This window comes from Pleuronectes platessa, chromosome 14, assembly GCF_947347685.1.
Source record: "Pleuronectes platessa chromosome 14, fPlePla1.1, whole genome shotgun sequence".
Lineage (NCBI taxonomy): Eukaryota > Metazoa > Chordata > Actinopteri > Pleuronectiformes > Pleuronectidae > Pleuronectes > Pleuronectes platessa.
Window position 1 is genome coordinate 1,768,809 of NC_070639.1, and position 16,261 is coordinate 1,785,069.

Below are 16,261 nucleotides of genomic sequence, written 5' to 3' on the forward strand. Positions count from 1 at the left end.
TCATTCTCTTAGATTACCTGTGCTTTATCCAGAAATCTCTCTCTTGTCTGTCCATCTGTCCTCTTGTCATGTTCAATATTAATGAACTTGGAATAAACATCCAAACAGCAGTGCAGTGTCTGTGGACAGAGTTAAAGGTGTCCTCGTCTACAGCAGTGGTCAGCAACTGGCAGTCCTGGGGGGGGGGGGCGACAGAGACGGACAGGGTTCACTAGTTGACAGACCGCAATACAGGCCCAGACGCCATCCTAGCTGGACCCTGACCAATAAGAGAAAAATCATTTAGTATTGTCAAATTTTGACAAAGCATGTACAGCTTTACTAGCCTTTATGGTTTAGTGGCTCAGGATATCATGGACCAATGACAGGTGTTTTAAATCATCTCATGTGATGGAACTCAAATCTGTGAATTCTGATACACATTCCAACTGTGTACACATATGCTATAGAGCAATTAACAGTTAGAAGTGAAAAGTAGCTTCACATGGTATGCTCTAAAAAAAGAGAGGTGCAGACAATGGGAATTTAAACAGACAAAGTTAGGAACATGTCATAAAATGAGGACAGAGCGAGAGAGAGAGAAGTGCTCACTGCATGATGGGAATTCCCCCAGCAGTCTAGACCTATAGCAGGGCTCACTTGATCCAGCCCGCACTGTAATATATATAAAGAGAAGAGATTTAAGTCTAACCTTAAATGTAGAGATGGGGTCTGCCTCCTGAACCCACAGTGGGAGCTGGTTCCACAGGAGATAAGCCTGGTAGATGATGGCTCTACCCCCCATTCTACTCTTGCAGATTCTTGGAACCACAGGAGACTGTGGTTTGGGAGTGAAGTGATCTATTTGAATAATAGGGTTTTATGAGCTCTTTGATATAGGAAGGGGCTTGATTTTTAAGGGCTTTATATGTGAGAAGCAGGATCTTGAATTATAGTCTGAATTTTACAGGGAGCCAATTCAGAGAAGTTAAGACAGGAGTAATATGATCTCTCCTTCTAGTTCCTGTCAGCACTAATTTTTTATCTGATCAGATAATGTTATCTGAGATTATTAGGGCCAATTACAATGACTTCAGTTTTGTCTAACTTAAAGTAACTTAAAGTAGAAAGTTATATAAAGTGAAAAGTATCAGTCCAGTAACTTTTGTGTGCATGGACAAATAAGCAAATTGGAAGTTATAAAATGGTATGGCATATATGTTCTGGGACTGTGGCGATTGTTAAAAGCAGTAATGTGACATAACAATACACCATTTTATCCGAGATTTGAATACTGACAGGACAAGATAGAGAACCATTCTCTCACTGAACAAGAAAAGTGGGGGTGGGATGTAAGAAGAAAATAGCAGGCAAAGCAGGTGTTAAAGCTGTTCAGTTGATGTGTTTATGATTTGGTTGAGACTGTTGAAAATGAGAAAACAAAAAGGGAAACTAAATGTCTTTTTTTATTTAATTTTTTTAATTAGTACTTTTTTTTAAATGCACCTTAAAAAGTCTTTCTGAAATGGGTTTAATTTTACTTGTCGTGATAAAATGTCTTCGTTCAGCCACAGCTGCCAAGAGCCCTCGTTTAGATCATGTCTCTACAACACAACAGTTTAAAAGACTATGACAGCATAGTGAGTATTGAAGACAAGGATTAGTGAAGGTGTGTTTGCTGTGTGTGGTGTATCTTATGTAATGTATAAACAGTAATTAAATGATCCCTTTTGCTATTTCAGTTGGATGAGGGTCACTCTCTGAGACATAACCAGTACATCAGCCTGTGCAACCAGCCATGGTGCCAGTGAGTCAGGAGGAGAACCTTCCTAAATACAACCAGGTAAAAACAGAGCCAACATAAACCAGGCATCCATTCCATTGTAGCTGGCTAATACCAGTCATTCAGCGACCAAATCAGCTCATATAGCCCATCAGCTCACCACCATAGCTCTCTGTGTTCAGCCAGGAGTCTGTTTGCCGGGGTATCAAGCAACAGGCAAGATTATAGCTGTATCAGAAAAGCATCCAGCAAGCCAAACTTGTTAGCCAAGTGTAGACAGGGTGTTAAAATTCTTGGCTTTATTTTAGCATCGGCACATTTTGCTTTCTGAAAAAGGGTGAACCACTGAATTTGAGCATAAAGCATTTGGTTCAATGTGTCAAACTAACAGACGAGGTGCCTTATTGTGACTAGACAATATTTATGATTCTTTTTTAATTTCCATTTGAATTGAAGTATTTATTGGTTGTAAACTCAGGACTTATGTAATGATCTTATCTCTTACCAAGTGCATGCATTTCGCAAAATATAAATTAAAAAAATATGTTTAACAATGAGGCTGCCTTGTTTGTCCAAAAGGAAGTATTATGAGTTAAACCTGCAGTTAAAAAAAAACTAAATAAAACCTGAGAGTCCAAAAGGTACTCGGCATATTCTGCTTTCTTGCATGGACTAACAAACCGTTCTATTCTGTCCCACATCTGCAGCAAATATTAAAGATATTAAAGCCACTGGTAATATATCCGTCATTTCTAACCACATTGTCTTTCAAAGCTCAATGTTTATGAGGCAGCAGCAGAAAATGAAAATATCTTCACAGCACTGGCGCTCAGCTCTCGAATGTTTATCAGCATAAAGAAAACTGCCTGAGAAGCCAAGATGAGAAAAAAGCAGGAAGCAAAGACAGAAAACAAATTGTGAGGCTTCCATCACTTGCTTGCTCTCGATGGGGGGGGGTGCTTTCTCATGTTTTTCCTATTTAACGTTTCTGTTTTATCTCTTTTGCTTTTATGCCGTCGACTGCGGAGGCGGCGAGGCGTTGCGGGTGTTTAATGGGTTTTTCGTTTTGAGTAGGCTGGAGAGTTTATCATCAGGAAGTCGTCCGGCTTTTAAGGCCTTAACCTTTCTCCACATTTAAACAATGTAATTTAACATTGTTTAAAATACAGGGCCCAGTGTCTTCAATGCCCAGGAGGCTTCTGTGTCAACGTTGATTATGTTTTAGAAAGACAACTGATGGGATCCTGCTTTGAGTTTGAATAGGATAAATGAGTTATGTATGTTGACATACTGGAAATATATTGTTCTGGCCCTGTGAAATAAAGAAAAAAAAACTGTGAACACTGGTCTCTTTCTACATACCAACATAACACCTTCAGAGATGTGTGCACACATCACTTATGTCGATCACTTAAGAAAATTCCTGTGTGATCTGAGATGCATGCCGCATAAGGCAAAGTTTTTTTTCTGCAGCATTTGTGGTCAAGCTGAGGTAACGAGCCAAACACTGGACCTATCTACACAGATTGGCTCCACTGAGTAAGTTAATTAGTCAGTCTTGCATACATCTGTTCCATGTGAGTGTGTCATTTCATGCTAGCTTTTTAAGGGAAGCCTATAATCAATTAAGCACAACTTCTTACAATAAGATTATCTACACAGAAACAACTCATTTTACTCACCGGGGAGATACCGTATTTGTCATATTGGTGAAAAAGATTGTTTGTTATTCTTAGGCAGCTCATGTAACAGCTACATTTTCTTTGTCTCTACACATGTTAATTGGACCCTCCTCTTTCAATATGAAGCATTGGAGAAGCACAATTTAATCACAATAAGCATGATTAACAACAGAAAATCTGAATAAAAGACAGAAAAAACATCACTGTTGTATTCAGAAGAACAGTGGATGATGTTTTGTAGATTTAAGTCTGATTTAATTCCACTTTTTTGAAAAGTTGGGTTCAGAAAAGCAAGCTGCTGATAACACAACGGTGACACGTAACCTTATCAAGTTGTTAAAGTGAATATAATCGTTTTCAGACATGACGTGCGGGTATAATCTGGAGAATTGGCTCAGGAGTTTACCCACAGTTTGCCTTTCACACATGCACAACACAGCGGGAGGTTCTCACCAGCATCAAATCCTCCACATTATTCAAGCGAGAGGTGGACGAGCCTGGTGCAGCAGACAGAGACAGGAAGTGACTTATCAACTCTGTGGTTTTGTTTACAGCACCCAGACACCTCCGTCGGCTCCTATCACCACCAACTCTTCTTGTATGTCTGTGCTTTTTTACCGGGAGATATTTTTTCCTTTTAGTTTTAGAGTGTCAATCTGACATTTGCGTTGACACATGCACCTCCTCCGTAAAAAAAAAATACGGAGGATCCGTGGAGTCCAGTGCATGTTTGAAAGCAGCTCTATGTTAGCAAACAGTTTACACACAGGGCTACATTAGAACTAGTTTGGAGTGGAGTTTGGTGCTGAGCTTGCAGCATACAATGAGTTTTATCAGATCATTTTTATTAGAAACCTTATTAGGAATGAGGCTGATGTGAGCATCATATTCAGGACAGATAAAATGTGAGCCATATAATCAGCTAAACGATGTTATAATACTACATATACTGTTGAGCCACAAAGCTAAGTCAAGGTTAATTGAAGAGTACTAATTTCTTAAGTACCGTACCTTAAGCACCCTTAAACGGACAATGGATTACGCAGCAGGTTAACAGTCAATTCCTGAAGTGTAAATGTTGCAGTCAGAAAAACCTCATGTGTAAGCATCTGAGCATATCTAATGAGCACCAAATTGTGATGACTAGAAGAGTTGGTCTAGGAAACTCCAAAACAGCAGGTCTTGTAGGGTGTTTCAGCATCTAGCAGTCAGCTCGACCAAAATGGGATAACTGAGGAAATGGTGAAAGATCATGAACCTGGCAAGTGAAGGGTGATCCGTGTGGACCAATCGCAGAAGAGAGATTCAGTTATGAGGCTCATATAGGCTAATTGTAGTTGGTTTCAGGGTCAGCATGTGAAAAATCTGTGGTTATGCAGCTTAAACAAGGTGAAGGAGTGAATATAAACATAAAGTGTTTAAAGTCATAATGTTAAAGAGCAAAGTGAAAATGCATAATTTCACAAACCTTATTTACAGAGGACCCTGCCATCAATATAAAATAGTGTAAGGAATTCTGCTCAGTACATTTCACTTCTCAAAGTGTTTTATTTGTATGACAAATAATCCATTTATACCACACAAAGCGTTTCTGTTTCAGTGTGAGGTGCTGGACCATAACAAATACCAGTGTTCTTACTCATCAACTTTTGGGTGAGGATCTTGGTGACATGCTGCAGTGGTATGTACAGCCAACACCTCAAACTAATCTGAGTGCAGCCCCACCATGATATGACACTCACTCCTCCATCGGCATAGTGTTGAGTAGGTAAGGAGCCAATGTTGAGTTTTGGGTAAGCTATCCCTTTACGATTGATCATGTGGTACTAGCAATGGTTCATTGTGTATTATGGACTAAGTTATATTACAATTTCTTTTTTAATATATCTGAGTCAGAAAAGCAGAAATAGTAATATAACTTAGTCCATAATACACGATGAGCCATTGCTAGTAGCACATGATCAAACAACTCTCAATACAATATCTAATTCATGGAATTTCAAATGGTTTAACTGTTTTCCATTTTTTTAAAGCCTACACATTGTATGTGTAGAGTAAATGTGTGTGCCTTATCCTGTCTGATCTCATAGGTCTAACCAGCTGAGGATATGACGTTCAAATGTGAAGAAATAAATCCCTAACCCTAAACCACATGTCAAGAAAACTCACTAGCAACAAATCAGGGGGTGCACCGGTGCAGGAATCCCTCCCTCCCACTGACCATGATGTCCTGGGATCTGTCAGTTATTTTGTCGTAAACGGACCATATCTTCCCTTGAACTGCACAGCGTTCTTTGTTGACAGAGTCACATTAGGATCATTACAACCATGTCACTCACACCAAGATGGACCCCTGAGGAGCCACTATACTGTTTGACATTCACTGAGATCTGTTGCTCTGAGAACTGTTGTTTCAGGTAATTTACCATTTTATGACTTGACATGAATTGGGCGAGCTAAAAAATCTTTGTCATCAAGCAGAAAGTATTTTTCACTCCATCGGAAGATGATCTTTCACTACTAAGATATCTTTTGACCTAATGCCAGTGATACACCAATAGCCAAAGAAAGATGTCAACAGAAACCAATCCATTTTTACATTCAAGTCAGCTGATATGGTTACAGCACAAACCTAGTATGGAAAGACTCTACATGACATTTGTTGATGTTCATTATTTGAGAATAATTAGATTTACTAACTTAATAAACTTAATAAATAGGGACTACATGAAATCATGAGGAACTATATTAATATCTTAAAGGAGTCTGACATTTTGGAAAGTTTGCTGTTCACTTGAGTCGAGCTTATGGACACGTCAAGACTCCAGGCAGGCACCGTTCCAGATGGAAATGGTATAATCACACCACTCCCTCTGAAAACACAATTGGTCATTTTGTAGTGTGTGTGTATGGATTCAAAATGACAGCTGATGTGTTGACTAAAGAGCTTAAAAGGTCTGACAGGCCGGTTTCTTAACACCTTTTCCTTTTTAAAGTTATAAGAACGACATTGAGAATTTCATCTATTTCTTAGCAAGAAAGCTAACATCAAGACTTGCCAACATGACTAAGTTATTTTATTTACAAGTAGATCAGAATGTATAGCACTTATGTTGGGGGCACTTCCTGTGGTGGATTAAAACACACTTGGTGCTCAATTTAATATTCCTAATAGTAGGACTGTGAATGTCAGCTGAGTCAAAATAAATGACAGTGTGTGTTCAGATCTAATGTTGTCTGGTCTTACCTAGATTTAGACCATAATGGAGCACTATGGCACCGGTGGATAAGATATATATTTTGATATATCATATAAGATCTGGGTACACACATACACAATAGTCTTAAGCTGTTGGCCCTAGCTTCGTGTTTAGTGTATAGAAATGATAAACGTATGAAAACTCTCATTTAACTCTTGGCAAGAAATAAAAAGAGCACATTTCCAGAATTTTGTCTCTTTTTTGTCGCTATGGAACCTGCACCATAGGCCACATAACTTGCTTATGTGGTGATCCATCCATAGTGACAGTAATGTACCTTTGACAAAATAATGTGCATTCACTGTGGCGGTCTAACTATTTCAAACCACTTTCAAGTACTTCTTGCAAGTTAACATTGACCTTACATGAATGGAGAAGTAGTGGCTGAGAAGTAGGAAATCATCTGCAGTAATTTAAAATGTATGATTTGTAGGAATTTAACAGACTGAACCATTGGAGGATGATTGCTTTAATTGACAGTGTATGTGTGATGGCATTGTTTAAATACTTTCTGTAAGCTGCAGCTTGGGCCCCCAAAATTGAATGTGTGTGCATTGTGGTTTTGTGTGTGTCACCCCATCACCATTCCAAGACTAGTACCATCGCCTTGGAAGAATGGAGAGGATCATCTCACAGCGTGGAGAAAGAAGGACTCATGTTTGAGTCATGGCTTGACTACTTAGCCTTCACTTCCCTGCTTCTCCCCATGTCTTCTCTCCTCTCATTTCCAAAAGTGGATTGACCTTCTTACTCCACTCCCTATTCTTCCATCAAAGGCTGAAAACTCATCTCTTCAAAGAACACCTCATACTACCCTTTCCACACATAATCATGTCCCTTCCCTTTCATTTCCCTCTTTTACTACCTCTAATGCAATCATGACAAAAAATGAAATCCCTCCCACCTATAATTTTTCCTTTTCACCACCTATTTTTCGTTATTCTTTTTTCATCACCTCTCTGTGAAATCATCAGATGAGGGTGAAAGTTTGTGATCACTTTGAAGCCTATCCTTTACCTACTTCTTTACTTTTATGTTGTACCTGGAAATGAAACCTCCTATGATGTCTTCACCTACAACAATTTTTGGTGTCTAAAAAGTAAAATGGTAGTTCAAGATTCAGACTGCAGAAAATATAGCTTTAAAATGACATTTTTGGAAACGATGGTTTGGAAACTTAAGTACATATTATATATACATATTGCGTTTTCCTTTGGTTTCAGCAAGACTGACCTAATTTGGGTCAGAGCTAATTGTTGTTCCTTATTATATGTAGTTATTGGTAATGTACCAAATCATAGAAATGATAATCCACTCAGATTCAAGTGAATTGATCAGATTCATTCATCTACTTAGCACTAGGCTGATTGAGGGGTGGGTGAAGTGTTTGAGTCCACAAAGCACTTTTGGAGTCTCAGTGGTGCGTGTGGGGGGGATTGATGACATTGATGACGCGACAGACAGACATATCTCCTGGTGAAACAATGGTGTCATAAACGTAGAAGACACTGACAAAGATGTCAGGAGAGTTTGTGGTGATAAGAGCTGACAACGGTGTCAGGGTAGTGTAAACAACAGCACGTGATCCAGCAGCAGATTTTATACTCTGTCTGCTGCCCCCAAAGTAATTTTGGCAAAATATAAACTAGGCAAGTAAGAATGCTGGACACATCTCAGTTGGTACTGCACATTCCTACTACACATCATTTGCAATTAATCGAGTTTTAAACAACCAGCTTTTACTGGGTAAACTGGAGTCTGTGGTTGGTAATCCAGCCATGTTAGGCTGATAGAAAGGAATTACAGAAATCTAACAACCGTAACAAACAATGCGCACAACAGAATGCTACAAGAGGGGAAATAAAATATAAAAGGAGGGGAATGAAGGAGGGGGATATGAATTTGTATCCTGTATCTAACTCATTGCATTCATTGAACATGTAGCTCAGTTTCAAATGCCGGAGGCTGCTTCTTCCGCACTGAGCACTTGAAAAGGTACAGTCATTACATTATATGGCTGTATGCTGTATGTACTGTAGTTGACTATAAATATCGCCCTCATTGTTGTGTGGCCTATCTCAGTGACTGTAATCCTATAGAGTAATATGTCTGTCAAAACCCCTGCCTTTGCAGTGGCAAGTGAAAATAATCCAGCCTAAAAGTGGGTTGACAAACATGACTCTGTTGAGCTCGGTCTGTTTTATTAAGTACATAAACAACTCTTCCGGCTCCAAAGATGCAGTCCACAGGAACCAGAGTTTATTTGTGATGTCACCCATGTGATGAAACGCAGAGAGTCTCCACTGGGAGTCATTTAGAGGCGGAATGGAGTGCTATGGTGTGTTTACACTGAAGCTGTTGGGGTTTAATCAAACTCCAAGGCTCCTCTAAATAACTGCACCCAGAAGACTGGTAATGCTGGTTTCAGTTGTCTTCAAGGGAAAATGTGGTAGTTTGTCCAAACCAATGAGGGAAACAATGCCAGACAAATTAGGGATGATGGTAATAAGAACAAGGATGATGGTGGGATGACAGTTTACCGTATGGCGTTGTTTGTGACAATGTGACTACAAATTTGAATTGTGTTAATAGGCTCTGGCTCTTCAATTTCCCATTATGAATTTTATGAAAGAAAAAAAAAACATTCAATTTCAATTTTTGAATTAAAGATCATACTGATTCATAGTCATATGGTTACATTTATGGAGAGTCATGGTTTCATTGGGTTTCGGCACAGTGTTTTTAGGTTCAGGAGAACATCTTGTTGAGGGTTAAAATGAGCACTTCCTTATATTTAGCACAAGTTAAATAGAACACCAAAGCAAGTATTTCCTGTTGTGACCAACTCTCCTGGTTGTTTTGCAGACACTGGGAGTTTGCTGGTAGATGGAGCTCATAGGGTTTTCAGTACAGACATGTACATCTGGACAGGGCTTCCAAAAGTAGTAACATGAATGGTCTGTATTTATATAGAGCTTTTTTAAGTCTTGATGAACACTCAAAGTTTTTTCCATTCAGCCATTCATACAGTACATCTATGTGCAGCACCTTCTCTAAGAGAAAGGTCAATTCTTTTTTCTTTGCTTTTGTTTTTTTGCACCATTCAACACGACTCATCCATTTATATATCAACTATAAACTTCTAAGAGGACAGATTACGCTCCTGTTTCAATAACAGAATTCTCCATTTGAATGAACACATTATTATTGAATGATGTATCTGTGTGGCCTCTTGTTTGATGCCAGCCGTGTCCCTGACCCGTGACAATGTTTGGATATAATCTACTGATAAACTCTGAATCATTTGATTGATTGATTGATTGAATGGCCAACTGGTCAAAGTTAACTCTTAATTCTGTTTCTTATTAGTGAGGTTTTTTTGGGCTGTTAGCACTGCCATTTAACTTCACGTTACATTTATACAGTGAATCTGAAAATGATGCCAGGGAAGCAAACATAACCCAAATTTAAATTAACTGCACCATAAGCATATATTATGTTGTAAATAGAGTTTAACTGATAGATGAGGTAATTTGGGATAAAATATGAATTAAGACCCTGATTCCTTGATTCCACTGGTCTAAAGAGAATTAGATCTCATTAGTCCCAGGAGAAGAGCTACTAAACCGGGTACATACTGTGAGTGTTCTCTCATAGATCTGATGATGGTCAGTCATGTTTCTTCATTGTGGAGTCTGGGTTGAATTAAGGCATCTCATTATCTTCATTACTTAGGGGAGAGCGGGGTAAAGTGGGACATTTTTTACATTTGCTCGCCTGTAGGCGAGCTAAAATGATATATCAGTAAAATGTACACATTTCCCATTAATTCAGGATGTTTTCTAGCAATGGAAATGATCAGAATGTCTTCAGGACAAAGGGCAGTGAAAATATGATTGTTTTTAAAAAAGTGGTCTTGTGTCCCACTTTACTCCAGCTATGGGGTAAAGGTCCACTTACTTTTTCCACTTTAAAACTACCATAACAACACATGTTGTAATAGTTAAAATCCCGACAGCTAGATTTACAACCACTAATATCGGACTAGTAACAGAATCATGGGGATTGGTCAATTTATGATTATTATGATTCATGTGATCTCTTGCACACCCTAGCTTAGCTGCACATTGTTTCTCTGTCCAATTGGCAGGGACAAGGATATTGTTTTTCTCTGCGTATTCAAATGCCAGTTCACGGCATTTAACTGGAGCAAGGCCATGGAACTGGTCAGCTAGTTGTTTCAAGTGTTTGGCAAGCTCCTCCTCCATCTCATCTGTGAATATTCTCTTTATCTCAGCTACTGCACCCCAGGCTACTGATTTTACTTTCCCTTTCTCTTTTTCTTTATGAATCTTTTGAGGGTTGTCTTATCAATATTTCTATCCCTTCCAGCTTTTCTTAAGGACTTCTTTCCTTACATGACCTCAGCGGCTGCACTCTCCATCTCTTCAAGGGGTGTTTGGCCCCAGATTGTCTTCCTGGTGTATAGTTTCTTGGTATGATGGCTTTTCTACAATGTTTATGACATTCAAAATAAAACATATATAATGTAATATAACACTTAAATATGTTGAAGACTAAACTTAACTTGTGCTTCATGGTGGGGTAAAGTGAGACACTGTACCACTTTTCCCCACAGCATTTGTCCCACTTTACCCCACAGCCACCGTTTTTAGAAAAAACAACATCTCTTAGCAATTCAGGCTAATCTTCAGCTAGCATCAATCACATGGTTTTATATGTTGGAAGTTTACCAACATGTATGATATAAGTTTTTCTACCTGATTCAATTTGTTCTGACACAACAGTTGATTAAGTTCCAAGCAAGAAAATTTACTTTTACATGCAAAAAACACATTTTTGTGAAAAAACATACTTTCCACAGCACCAACTTCTCCTTCATGGCAAGGGGGGAATGGGAGGGGCTTGAAAACATAATGGTTAAATGACCACAAATGTGTTCCGTTGCCTAGATACAGGGTGTGTTTCACATTACCTGATGTCCCACATTAACCGGCTCTCCCCAATTACGCAATCGTGTGCATGTCTGACACATAGGACTCACTCAATGCCATGCACACAGAGGTCAATGACAATACAACTATTCCTTATTTCCCACAACATAGATTTGATTAATTTAATAATATAATAAATTCACAGATAAAAATACCAGACTGTGACGGTGCGCACGGCGACCGTCACGGCAGTTATACACTGCCCCGTGTACACGTGTGTGATGGTGCGCACGGCGACCGTCACGGCAGTGATACACTGCATCGTTTACACGTGTGTCTGTACAAATGTTAACTATGTGTTGCATGTCTGTTCTCCGGGGCCGTATACCATGTTTATGTTTATTAACCTATCCATTTCCATCCAAACGTCCGTGCATAGTGCAAAAGCTTCCTTCCACCAATTACACCGCTACAGTTTATATACCTTTGTACCCGTCAGTTTTCCGTTAAAATCACCACTCCATACAATGTCTTGTGTTATAAATGTTCCGTTTATTTAGTTTAAAAGGTCACATTAATTCCATATTACACAGCGTTGGTTTTACCGTGGTTCAGCGTCGCGTCTTTGTTTGTTGTGAAGGGCGAGCGGCCGGTGACCCGGAAGTAAATAGCCGCTCGACTTCCGGGTTAGCCGGAAGTGAACCCGCGGGGTATTTTAATGTTGTTTGATCTGTATATTATTAATGGGCTATGCCTTCATGGAGCAATGGTATGATATGTTGTAAATGTGTTTTCCAGTCATAAGGATTTTTTGGGATAAGCTGTTAAAGCTTCTGGCATGGCCTTACCTGTGACACCCCTGTGTATAATATGTTGGTCTGTTCCAATTGTGGGGGCGGGGCTATGTAACATTTAAGCCAGGCTGTTCAGTCTGTAAGGGGGGCTGCTGATGGAAGGACGTAAGTCTATTGATATTGTATTGTATGGGCCCACGTGCCACTTTATTTTCTTATTTAAGTGTTTGTTTTTGTTTTGCTCTTTTCTTTTTTTATTATTATATATTTTCCTAGTTAATTCTGCCTTGTCGGCCTTAATATGGGACAATAAATAATCTCATTTACACCTTCATCACTAAGTCTTCCTGAGAGTTTTTTTTCTACCACGCTCAAACCGCTCATTTACATTCCACCTTCAACATTTGGTGGCAGTGGTGGGATCCAGTGACCGCGAGCGGCTCTCAGTGAGTAGAGATGGAGACAAGAAGAGGAGGTTCGGCACTCCCTGGGGCTGACTCTGCAGGAGACCTGGGAGCAAGGCCGAAATCTGCAGCGTCATCCAGGACGCACACTCCAGTGGTCGTGGACCGGACCGATCGGCTGGAGCATATTGTGAAGTCGGTGGTGGACTGTCAGCGGAGGCAGCTGGACCAGTTGGACGTAGAGGCACAGCGACATGACCAGAGGTGGAAAGCCATGGATCATCAATTTCACCAACTACAGAGGTTGGTGAGAGGTGAGACGGCGCGACAGTCACTAGCAGAGCTGCAGCAAAGCAACCCGCCCATCGCCCGCCCCTCTTCGGCTCCAGGACTTCTTCCTCAAGGTTTCCCTCAGGAGGTACCAGCTCAACAGCCACGTCCAGGTCTAGGACCAGCGTCTGGACTACAGAGCTCCCTGAATTCCACTGGTATCGGCCTAGCCACACCTCCATACTTCAATCCGGGGTGGACAAACCCCAAAATGTCCCCATATGAAGAGGACGAAGATATTGAGCATTATTTAAAGACATTCGAAAGACTTGCGGCAGCCAGTCAGTGGCCCTTAGATACATTGGCATTGTGTTTAGTGCCCTTGTTAAAAGGGAAAGCCAGAGCTGCTTTCGTAGCAATGAACATTGAGGACAGTCATGACTATGTCAAAGTGAAGCAAGCCGTTCTCAGGAAATTTGAGATCAATGCAGAGACCTATCGCCAGCGTTTCCGCTCCAAGACTATCCTGGAGGGAGAGACGGCGAAGGAGCTCCATGATCGACTCAAAGACCTCCTGGGGAAGTGGCTGGACCCAGAGACAAAGTCCAAGGAGCAGATCTGTGACAAGGTCATACTGGAGCAGTTCCTGGGGATGCTTAACCAGGAGCTCCAGGTTTGGGTGAAAGAACGCACCCCACATTCCTCGGCTGAAGCGGCGGAACTGGTGGAGACCTTCGTGGCCGCCAGACAGTCCAGACGGTGCTACCAGCTGAGCCCACACGACTCCTGGAGAAGACCTCAGCAGACAGCCCAGCATGAGCCGCTGAAGACACCGGTCGGTAAGTCTGTGGGTGGTAGTGGTCATGTGTTCAGTCCCTCTAACAGCCCCTATAGGCCCGGCCCCAGTGTTAAGCCCGCTCCAGCTAGTTCATCTCGGGTCCTGATCTGTCACCATTGTGGTCAGCAAGGCCACATTAGACCCCATTGCCCTGTGATGAAAGCCACTGACTCAAGACTGTGTTATCCCTCTGGCCCTAGTAAACGCATAGCATTCACTCCGGCTGATGCAACTGTCCCCGTCAGGATAGGAGGCAAGACGCTGCAGGCTTTAGTTGACTCCGGTAGTAGTCAATCTTTTGTTCTTAAATCCTGTAAGGAGTCTAACTATCAGCCAGTGGGTAGCATTAGGGTCCGCTGCATCCATGGTGATGAGTCAGTGCATCAGACTAGCGAGGTCCTCATTGTAATTAACGGTCAAAAGTATTTGCTTACTGTAGGGGTCTTGGATAAGTGTCCCTATCCTGTGATTCTAGGCCAGGTTGTGCCAATCTTAACAGAGTTGCTGCAAAATGTTAACACAGCTTCTGGTTATGTTTTAACGAGGACACAGGCCAGTAAGAAAACAGAACCAGACTATTTGGCAGAGTTACCGTATAGTTGCCAAGGTGGCAAATCTAAAAAATCCAAGGCAGAGAAGCGTAGAGCTAAAGTGGCAGGTACAGCGGTGCCAGAGAGTCTTTCCCTACCACCACTGGAGGGCAGTGAAGTCCTTGTGACAGATTTTGTCAAATTACAGCAGGAAGACCCCACCCTTAGCTCTAGCTTTGCCTCGGCGAAAACCCCAGATGAGGCTAGGGAAGCCATTAAGGAGGGAGGTGTTTGTTTTGTTATGCATAATGGGAAACTGTACAGGGAGAGTGCAGACAAGGAACAGTTGGTGGTTCCAGAGGCTCTGAGAGGCAGAGTATTACATCTTGGGCATAGCATTCCGTGGGCAGGACACTTAAGCAAAGAAAAGTCTGAGAAAAGAATTGTGAACAGGTTTTACTGGCCTGGTTTTCAGAGGGACATAGCGGAATACTGCAGGTCATGTCCGGAGTGCCAATTGTCTGCTCTCTCGCATAGAGGCTTGAAAGCTCCTCTCATAAGTCGGCCCATTATAGACGTGCCCTTCAGTCGCATAGCCATGGATGTAGTTGGTCCCCTAGAAAGGAGTAGGGCGGGCCACCGGTATATTCTAGTGATATGTGATTATGCAACACGTTACCCTGAAGCTTTCCCCCTTAGGAATAGAAAAGCTAGGCAGGTAGCCAACTGTCTAATTAAACTATTCTCCCGTGTGGGGATCCCCAAAGAGGTCTTGAGAGACCAGGGCACCAACTTCACTAGTAAATCTTTAAAGCAGGTGTACTCCATGTTAGGGATCCGGGGTATCACAACCACACCCTATCATCCGCAGACTGACGGCTTGGTTGAGAGGTTCAATCAAACCCTGAAGTATATGCTAAGGAAATTCGTGTCTGACTCGGGAGCTGAGTGGGATCAGTGGCTCCCCTATCTGCTTTTCTCCTACAGAGAGGTACCGCAGGCATCCACCGGGTTCTCCCCCTTCAAGCTTTTGTACGGCCGGGAGGTGAGAGGCCCGCTTGACATTCTCCGTGAGAGCTGGGAGGGGGACGCTCCTCACCAGCCGGTAAACATCGTGAGCTATGTCCTAAAGATGCGGGAGAAGCTGGAACAGCTGAGCTCCATGGCACATGACCACCTGGCCAGGCGCAGACACGACAAAAGACATGGTATGACCAGACTGCACGCAGCCGCTCTTTTAATCCTGGAGAGAAAGTACTGCTGCTGCTTCCCTCATCTGAGAGCAGTCTGTTGGCTAAGTGGCAAGGGCCGTATGAAGTGCTTTGCAAGGCCAGCGAGGTAACCTATGAAATTGCCATGCCGGACAGACGTCGCTCCAGGCACCTCTACCATGTCAACCTATTGAAGAGATGGACCGACCGTCCGGCGGCCGTCCAAAACCAGCTGTGGGCGCGGACCGTGGAGCAGGAGGAAGAACCAGTGGAGCTGTATTTTCCTAAAGCTGGTGGTGAGTCTCCCTACTCCTCCGTCACCCACCTGACACCTGGACAGCAGGAGGACCTGCTGAGCATCATCCCCAGAGGCCTGTTCCGAGACCAGCCAGGGCGGACCGAGGTTATCACCCATGACATCCAGCTCACGTCTCCGGGTCCCATACGGCAAACAGCTACCAGGGTTCCAGCGCGTCTGATATCTACGCTGAAGCAAGAGGTACAGGCCATGCTGGAGATGGGGGTGATTGAGCCTTCGCACAGTGAGTGGTGCAG

The 16,261-nt window shown here is 42.0% G+C and overlaps 1 protein-coding gene across 2 annotated transcripts in view; it reads right to left on the bottom strand.

Moving 5' to 3' along the window:
• LOC128455795 (uncharacterized) overlaps positions 1-16,261 on the bottom strand; it is a 304,659-nt gene that overhangs the window by 111,963 nt on the left and 176,435 nt on the right. The gene's annotated exons all lie outside the window — the stretch shown is intronic.